Raw genomic sequence first — 9,754 nt, forward strand, 5'->3', positions numbered from 1 at the left:
GCACCTCGGAGAGAGGTCCCCACCGGGCTGAGGACCCCCTCCCCCAGCCCCGCCGTGCCCGGGACGCCGGCTTCCCCTTGCCGGTCGCCTGGCCACCGCAGGCCAGAAGCGGCTCCCGAAACCGCACTTCATTCCTGCGCTTCGGGAAGCCATGGCTCCCTCCCTTCCCCGCCGGGCCGCGGGGCGGGGTGCGCGCTGCGGAAAGTTCACCGCGGTGGCGGGAGGGGGCCGGCGGCGGCCCGAGTGCCCCTGCAGATTCCACCATTAATTAGTCCTCGGGACTGTCGACTGGCAACTTAAACAAAGCGAATGCCTCGAATTCCTTCCCGGGCCGCGGCGGTCTGGCCGCGAGACGGAGCCGCGCGCCGGCGGGACCGCGCGGGCCGCAGCCCGGGCCGACAGCTGCGGACGGCCGCGGGCCTCCCTCTCCTCGTCCCCCGCGCGCCTCGTCCCGCACACCGGCCGCGGCCCTTCCTGTCCGCTCACTTCCTTCCTCCCCGCCCGCCGCCCCGCCGAGCCCGGCAAGGACCCCGATGCCTCCCGGGCCGCCGCGGCCGCGCTCGCCCTCGCCCGGCGTCTCCTCAGTCTCCTCAGAAACGTCCCTCCCCCTCCTCGGGAGAGAAAAAAAAAAAATTTATCTCTTGAGTCTCCCTCCAACTCCGGCCACACTCTCCGGGGCTGGCCCGCCGGAGACCTCCCCTTCCCGGCTGCGCTTCCACGAGCCGCGCGCACTTCCCGCCGCCCCCAGGACACCCCAGCCGAGCCCCCGGGCACACAAGCCGCTCGAGCCTTCGCACCGCCCGCCTGGCCGCCTGGCCGCGCTCCGCCGCCGCCGCCGCCGCCGCCGCCGCCGCCGCCGCCGAGGGATCCGGCGCTTCGCTCCCGGCGGCCGGCGCCTGCTCAGGCTCTCCCAAGACTGACAATGAGGGGCGGGGCTTCGTGTGGCGTCAGCGTTCCGGGGGCGGGCCTGATTCGAGGCCACGCCCCGTGAGCCTTTCTTTGGCCCTACCACTTCCAAACCCAGGATTTGAACCCAGCCAAGTTTTCATTGCCTTCCTAGCTAGGTGCTGGTCTCCCAGGGAAACGTAACTTGGAAGGCAGGACTAAATTCAAACGGGGCGGTCTCAGAGATGTTGGGAGGGTGCAGTGAGATCACCCATGCAAAGCGATTAGCCCAGGGCCTGAAATGGAGTAATCGCTCCACCACCACCGCTGTCAGTGAGTGTGGAGAAGGAACTGGGCGTGGCTCGGAAGTCATGAGTTCTAGTCCCACTAAGTCCACATTCATTCCTCGTGTGTTGCCAGGAAAGTCCTTTCCTGTCTATCTATATTTCCTACTTTCACCTTCTTTAACATGGGAATCAGCAGAGGCCAGATGGTATCAAAAAGTCCCACCAACGCCTTCCATGTGCAAAGTGCAAGGGCCCAGAGAGGGGCAAAAGGACTTTGAAGATAGCCCAGGACCCACACCCAGCAGACTACAGTCGGAGAAGACATTCTCTCTCTGTGGACACCCTCCCACGCGCTGGCACCCAGCAGCCTGCACAAGCCGGGACACAGATGGCTAAAGGCGGCTTCCTCTCTGACTGCAGCAATATGGTTGGTCTCTGGAGACACCTCTTGTGTAAGCTCTTTATTGCCTATGGAACAAAGGCCAAATCCGTGGCCTGGTATGCTCACTTCCTACCTTCATACACGCAGTCTCTAGAGTTTACACACACACCGGCACACCCACTGCTTTCCCACATCTGGCCTCTTGCTCATGGGGTTTCCTTGTCACCCCATCTCATGTGCATGTCCTCCTAGTTTCCTCCAGGCAAAAGCCAAGCCTCTAGGCTCTCTGTACCTGATAGCGTTGACTTGAGCTCTCACAGGGCCGCCGACACATCGTAGCTTGTTTCCAGTTGACCTCTAGCTGAGTGTGGTGGTGGCACATGCCTACAGTCCCAACACTGAGGCAGCAGGTGCATTACTAGTTTGAAAAAAGCTGGGCTAAGGCTAAGAGAACTTTTAAAAAATAATGCCAGTCACGCCGGGCGTTGGTGGCGCACGCCTTTAATCCCAGCACCCGGGAAGCAGAGGCAGGCGGATCTCTGTGAGTTCGAGGCCAGCCTGGTCTCCAGAGCGAGTGCCAGGATAGGTTCCAAAGTTACATAGAGAAAACCTGTCTCGAAAAAAACCCAAAATAATAATAATAATAATAATAATAATAATAATAATAATAATGCCAGTCATGGCCATGCACACTGGTAGACAAATGCTGAAGAGGACCAGACAGGAGGATCACGAGTCTAAGGCCAGTCTGGACTAGCCTTTGGGGCTCCGGACACAGCTCAGCTGGTAGAGTATTTGTTTATTGTGCACAATACTCTGGTTTTATTCACCGACACTGCACAGACTGACATGATAACACACACCTGTAATCCCAGCACTTGGGAGGTAGAGACAGAAAAATCAGAAACTCAAACGCAAAGCTGGGCACAGTGGCAAATGCCTTTAATCCCAGCACTTGGGAGGCAAAGGCAGGCAGATCTTTGTGAATTTGAAGCCAGCCTGATCTACATAGTGAGTTCCAAGAAAGCCAGAGCTACATAGAGAGACCCTGGTCAAAAAAACAAAAAAAAAACAAGTTCAGGGCTGGAGAAATGCTCCAGTGGTTAAAGCGTTTTGCAGAGGATCCAGGTTCAGTTCTCAGCACCCACGTGACAGCTCACATCAATCCGTAACTCCAGTTCCAGGGGATCTAATTCCCTTTTCTGACCTTTTCAGGCACCAGGCAAATACATAGCACATATACATACATGTAAGCAAAACAATCATCCCAATAAAAACATTAGTAAGTAAAAATAAAATTCCTGTTGTTTTGGGAGACAGGGTTTCTCTGTGTAGCTGTCCTGGTACTTGATCTGTGAACCAGGCTGCCCTCGAACTCAGAGAGCCACCTGCCTCTGCCTCCAGAGTGCTGGGATTTAAAATAATAAAGTTTTTTAAAAAGAAAATTAAGGTCATCCTCAGCAACATAGTGAGTTTGAAGTCATTCTGGGCTTTATGATGGTCTGTCTTTAGATAGACAGACAGATAATAGATAGATATAGATAGATAAAATTTCCATTTGTTTCTTAGTGATTTACAGGCATGAGAACTAGGCATGTTTATGGAACTTAAATTGTGATGCCACAAACCCATTTCCCAGTTCATAGGAACTCACTAAGCCTCAGTCCCTTCACCTGTGAAATGAGAATAATTACATGGTCCTTGTGTTATTTGTTTAACCTGGATTTGGCAAATTAGTTCAGTTGTAGAGCACTAGCCTAGCAAGCACAAAATTCTGGGTTCCGTTCCCAGCACCAAAAGATTAACTAATTAATTAATTAATTAATTAATTAAACGTGATAAGTCAAGCAGAGTGATACACGCCTGTAATTTCAACTCTTGGGAAGGATTGTGAGTTTGTGTCTAGCCTGGGCCACACAGTGAGATGCTGTTTTGAAAAATAAGTAAGCAAAATAAATGTGATATTACATAGAAAGTACCAGGCACAAACAATGTGGTTATCGCTGGGTGATGATGGCGCATGCCTTTAATCCCAGCACTTGGGAGGCAGAGGCAGGTGGATCTCTGTGAGTTCAAAGCCAGCCTGGTCTACAGAGTGAGTTCCAGGACAACCTCCAAAGCAATACAGAGAAACCCTGTCTTGAAAAACAAAACAAAAACAAACAAACAAACAAAAAACCAGTGTGGTTATCATTCTTATTTCCAAAAGTACCACTGTCAGTGATAGTTCCAGCTTCTAACATTACACGGCATCCTTGTCACCAGGACCTGTCTAAAAACAGAGAAATAAAGGAAGAAAGGAAGAAAGAAAGGAAGAAAGAAAAAGAAAGAAAGGAAGGAAGAAAGAAAGAAAAGAAAAGAAAAGAAAAGAAAGAGAAAATAGAAAAAACCCGCCCAGTCATTTCATAGGGGATGACCTCAAGGGTTTGACATAAGGAAGAGGTTTACTGAAAGTGGCTATTAGAACAGGAACCAGTTCCCTAGTCTCCAGACCCCAGATGGATTCTGCAGGCCCCAGGGCATCAGTCTTGGCACACCTCCAGGTTGACAGCTGCAGGTTCTTGCAGGAGAGTGACCTGTTTCTGCTCTATGCCTCCTCACAGAGAAATGGAGACTAATGTTAGGCTGCCCTCGCTGTCCCCTGGTTTTCCAAAGGAACCACAGCGAGGCCCTGGGCATTTCCAGAACACCAGCCTGTGGGAAGAGGGGAAGGGCTTTGGACTTCTGATTAATTTCCTGTGTTGCAGATAGGCAAATAGCTGTCCTGAGATGCCTGGGCTAGTCCCCAAGGGCCCCTAAAAATTGTGGTTTATTTTTAGAACTAGGAGATTCAAAAATGCTACTTCCCATGAAAAATAAGCATGATCACAGGATTGCTTCAGACACAGAGAGGGCCTTTCCTAAATCCCTCTATCTGCTAATGCTGGCTTAAGACACTGCAAACATTCAGAAGGGAGAACTGAGAACCAAGCATGTACTGGGGAGGGCAGGGAGATCTCTGAAGTGTGTGTGGCCCAGTCAATCACCAAAACGCAACCAAGGCAAAAGTTTTAGAAAGGAACAGTTCAGGAGTCGTTATAACTCCACCAGTTATCAATTACGAAACCTCAGATTTCCAATCTCTGTATCTGCAAAATGAGAATAGCTAGATCCAACCTCCCGCCATGGCTGTTGTAGATTGAAAGAAATAGGGTGTGGAAGAATTCAGCTAAAAGTTTGGCATTCAGTTGATGCCTGGAAATGGTGGTTGGTTGTGGTGGGGGTTACTGTGTGCGCACTGTGTGTGTGTACTGTGTGTGTGTGTTGTATGTATACTGTGTGTATACTGTGTATGTGTGTGTGTACTATGTGTGTGTGTACTGTGTGTGTGTATTGTGTGTATACTGTGTGTATACTGTGTGTGTGTACTATGTGTGTGTGTACTGTGTGTGTGTGTATTGTGTGTATACTGTGTGTGTGTACTGTGTGTGTGTATTGTGTGTATACTGTGTGTGTGTATTGTGTGTATACTGTGTGTGTGTACTGTGTGTGTGTTGTGTGTATACTGTGTGTGTGTGTGTATACTGTGTGTGTGTACTGTGTGTGTATTGTGTGTATACTGTGTATGTGTAGTGTGTGTGTGTATTGTGTGTATACTGTGTGTATGTGTAGTGTGTGTATTGTGTGTATACTGTGTGTATACTGTGTGTGTGTACTGTGTGTGTATTGTGTGTATACTGTGTATGTGTAGTGTGTGTGTGTATTGTGTGTATACTGTGTATGTGTAGTGTGTGTATTGTGTGTATACTGTGTATGTAGTGTGTGTGTGTTTGTGTGTGTGTACTGTGTGTGTGTGTGTGTGTGCACGCGTGAGTGTGTGCACGCGTGAGTGTGTGCTCAAGCACTCACAAGTGTTACTGGGAACTGAACCCAGGGCATCATGCATGCTAGGCAAGTGTTCTACTATTGAGTTACATCCCTAGCCTGCTGCTGCTATTTTACCATGTCCTCCCAATAAATCTCCCATGTATTGGCCTCTGGGCTGGAAAGACCCAACTACAGACCTGTCCTCAAGGAGCCCTTCATAAAGGAACAGGGTGGTTTTGCATAAATAGGCAAAGACAGTTGCCTGCTGAGTTAAGATGCCTCTTAACTGCAAATCGTAAGTCACAGAATTGCAGGTGTATGTGAGGTCTGTGCTTTATAGTATGTGCTTAGTCTACATAGGTCAAAAATTCAGAGGCAGGAAGAAAACACTAAGAGGACTTTCACTTTTTTTTTCATTCTTCTTGTTTTTCTATATGTATATAGGAACTTTCAAAAAAAAAAAGAAGAAAAGACCTGACTTAACGATAAGAAGGGAGAAAGTTCATGAAAATACAGCTGCAAGACACTTACACAGAGAGGATCTGTGCCAGCTATGTATAGTGCCATAGAAAGTCTCAAAGGTAACTGGGTGTGGTATTACATGCCTATAATTCCAGCACTCCAGAGGCAGAGGCAGGAGGATCAACTCAAAGTCAACCTGAGACGCATAGCATAAGACCCCTTTTCTAGGGGGAGGAGGGGTGGGAGAAGGAGCTGGGATTGATATGTGAAGCATATTTGTTTCTAAGTTAAATAAAAGTAAATTATAAAAAACTAAAAAATAAATTAAAAAGAAGACCCCTTTTCTAAAATAAAATATGAAAAGTTTCTACAAATCCCATCTCATTTTCTGTGGGGTCTCAGTAAATGTTTCTAAAGATAGAATTCTTTGCCTGAGACCCAGGATCCCAGAAACGATATATTCACTCATTCACAGTAAAAGTTTCAGCCCAGAGAAAAACTAAGATCTGAACTTTAGGAGCTGAGGCTACAACGTCATGATAGAACACACGCTGAGCCTTTGCCAGGCCTGGAATTGGCGAATAACAGACATACAAATGTTGGGGGTGAGTGTGTGTGTGTGTGTGTATGTGGTTACAGGAGGGCATAAATCCCCAGCTATACCACTTACCAACTTTAATCTTTACTTGTTCCATCAACTCAAATGTTAGTCTCCTCTGGAAACATCCTCACAGACACACCTATGAAAGAGCTGGGCTGCCAATACCCCAGACACACTGACACATTAAAAATTAGCCCTCACACTGTGGGATGTCCCTCCCTCTCTCCCAAAGAATAGCAAGCTGTCAGCTCTTGTGTCTTGTGTGCCTAAACTTGCACTTTCGCTTTCCCCCAGTGATATCTTCCTGCAATTTAATTTTTTTTAAAAAGCAGCACGTATTACTTTGTCATCAGAAAATAAGGCAATAAAAGCATATATAAAAAGAATGCTAACCAAGCTGGAGTTGGTTCACCTTTATTGGTTCGCAAACAGTAAATTACAGCACAATAATGAATGGGGCCAAGGGCAAAGTCTCATAGGAGTCATGGAAAGTGAGAGTGGAGAGGAATAAACCACCCTCCACCTGCCTGCTAGCCTCCAGATGACATGGTTTTCTGTCCTCACGTTCCAGGGCTCCCACCACCACATCCCTACCATGTCACTCATTCATTCTACAAGCACCAGACCCTTTTGCATAAACTAAGAATCACAAGGAGTGTTCTGCACCAACTGTCTCAGACGGTTATAGGAAGCCTTCATTGCTCTTTTTAGGTTAGGACGACAAGGCTTAGAGGTAAAGCAAGTCGGAGAGGCAAAGTTACTTACTTGGACCTAAACCAAGAGAGGTGAAAACCATTGGCTGAGTCCTTGAGGCTGGTAGACTCCTTGCCTAGTGTGCGCTTGGTTTTGAAAAGCATACTCAGCATAGCTCTCCACCTCCAAATGCGGAGGAGAGCTTGGAAAAGTCACTAAACTCTTCATCAACTCCCCCACCTCCTTAGGATAAAAACATATAAGGACACCTTTTGCAAATTAAGTGCTTTGTATGTTGTAGTGGGGGAAGAAATCCATTATCCCAGCCCTCTAGGGACTGGGTGTCACTCATCTCTGGCTCTCCTGCTGCTCTCCTCCATTAGTGTTTATCTCCAGGGCTGTCAGCGCATACTCAGGACCATCCTCTTGCACAAACCCCTCTCCACCCAGTCTGGGACCTCCTTGAAGACAGAAACGATGCTGATTCATTCCCGGTGCTTTTCTGCCCTTAATGCAGCGTCTGGCACGCATCTCTCCATTCCTTCACTCTTTCATTTCACGACAAATGGCTGAGTGTTTAACACATCAATGCTACACAGTCTGCCCTTTAGCAGAGGTCCCTGTCTTCCTGAACTTTGGGACTTCTGAGGAGGAGAGACAGGGCATCGAATACAATTGTTTAATGATATTAGTCACAAAGAATCAGGCCATATGCTGTGAGGGATAGAGGGATTCAGAGTGGGGAGTCTGGGAGAGCTGGCAGACTCCTGTAAGAGGACATGGCCCGGAAGCGCAGAGAAGCTAATGAACCTACTTAAGGTCACGCAGCTGGTAAGAGAGAAAGCTGGGGCTTAAGTTGGAGAATGACTGATTCCAACGACCATGCTATGCTAAAAAACACCGCCCTTGTATGTCCTCCATTTTTTTCGGGGATCAAGGTCTGCCGGTCACAGTAGCCTCTAGGTCCAGAACTGTCTTTGAGGTCTCCACCATCAAGAAACTAAATCTCCGGGAGCAAGAACAAAGTTAAGACTAAAAAAGACACCCGGAGTCTAACACCAGCGGGTCCAGCAATTCCTAGCGGTGCTGCGGACCACTCACCTACACACCCTCAGCATGTCGCCCCCTCCAAGAGCGCCCTGGGCCCGAGCCCTCCCTCCCTGCGCCTTGGCAGGCGCAGTGGCGCCTGCAGGATCCCGGCCACGCGGCTGCCGCACTGGCGCAGGGCTGGGGCTGCGGCAAGGGGCGCGCTGCGGCGGTGACAGCTCTCTGCAGCCTGGGACGCCGCGATGCTACAGCTCCGGCTTTTCCCACCCACGGGCAGGGCGTTCCCGCCAGCCCGCTTCCTGCAGCCGAAGGCCGGGGCGGAGGGCCCCGGGGCCTGGCAGGCCGGGTTCCTGGCTTTCTCTGCGTTTCCTGAGCCGGACGACCGGGGGATGGGACCCGCGGCGCAAAGCTCCTTCCCCGGAACGCGGCCAGGAAGCCGCGTCCTTGTGAACTCCGGGTCCTCCTCTGCCGGGAACGCGCCGGTGGGTGGGGGAGAGGGGGCGTGCGGTGACAGTCCTTGCACCGCGACGGGAGGCCACACATTTATCCCAGGGAGGCAGAGCCCACAGTGCGGCCAGATTCCAACCCCCTGAGGTCAGTCTGTTAACTCCATCCTTCAGATGAGAACACTGAGGCTGACAAAGGAGGGGCAAGCGCCAGGTTGCGTGGAGATCAGAGGACCGCTTAGAGGATGCCATTCTAACTCAAGTCGTCCTGCTTATCATAAGAGACTTTACCCACTGGGCCAGGAATCTGACAACCAGAGATCCTGTGGGTTCTTCATCATACAGCTATGTAACTCAGCTAGGAATTTGACTCCAGGCTCCCGTTTCCAGACCTCAGGCCATTCCATTCATTACACTGCCTCCCAGCTCTAGTTCAGTAACCCGGAAGGCTAAAACCTTACCTCATTTCTTATGAGTCCCCCAGATGCCCACGGCACACAGCAGTTAACTCGAAGAAGACTATGGAACCTGGAATCCAAGCTAAAACTTTCCACAACCTTAAAAACTAGTGAAAATTCAACCTCTCTTGGACTTTTTCTGATCATGGCGTTCTCCATATTTTCTTCCCTTGTGAACAAAAGTCTGGTTTAAACTGCAAATGTAAAGCCAGTAAGTAAATGGCTCATCCCACTCAAACATAAGGACCTGACTTGCTCACGCCAGCACCCAGAAAAAAAGCTGGCTGTACACCTTGAGTTCAAGGCCAACCTGGTCTACAAAGCTATTCCAGTACAGCTAGGGCTACACAGAGAAACCCTGTTTCAAAAAACAAACAAAAACGACAACGATTACTACAACAAAAAGGCTGGGTGTGACTGCCTGAACCTGGAATGCTATCACCAGGAAGTAGAGACAAACAGATTCCTGAAGCTCATTGGCTAATCTGCCTAGCTAAACCAATGAGCTTCAGTTTCACTGAGAGACCCTAGCTCTAAAAATAGTGACTGAGTGACTGAGGAGGGATGTTGACTTTTGGCCTCATATGTATGTACACACAACAAACACAATTTTTTGTTTGTTTGTTTTTTGGAGACAGGGTTTCTCT

The 9,754-nt window shown here is 49.4% G+C and overlaps 1 protein-coding gene across 2 annotated transcripts in view; it reads right to left on the minus strand.

The window, feature by feature from the left end:
* Positions 1–9,517, minus strand: part of Luzp1 (leucine zipper protein 1) — an 80,627-nt gene extending 71,110 nt beyond the window's left edge. The window contains exon 1 of one of the 2 annotated variants that reach the window (XM_027399741.2): positions 9,111–9,517. The gene's annotated coding sequence lies outside the window, so the exon portion shown is untranslated. The remainder of the gene's footprint in view (positions 1–9,110) is intronic. The other variant, XM_027399740.2, reaches the window with a different exon arrangement.
* Between the last annotated feature and the right edge of the window lie 237 nt (positions 9,518–9,754).

This window comes from Cricetulus griseus, chromosome 2 (genome assembly GCF_003668045.3).
Source record: "Cricetulus griseus strain 17A/GY chromosome 2, alternate assembly CriGri-PICRH-1.0, whole genome shotgun sequence".
NCBI classification, from domain to species: domain Eukaryota; kingdom Metazoa; phylum Chordata; class Mammalia; order Rodentia; family Cricetidae; genus Cricetulus; species Cricetulus griseus.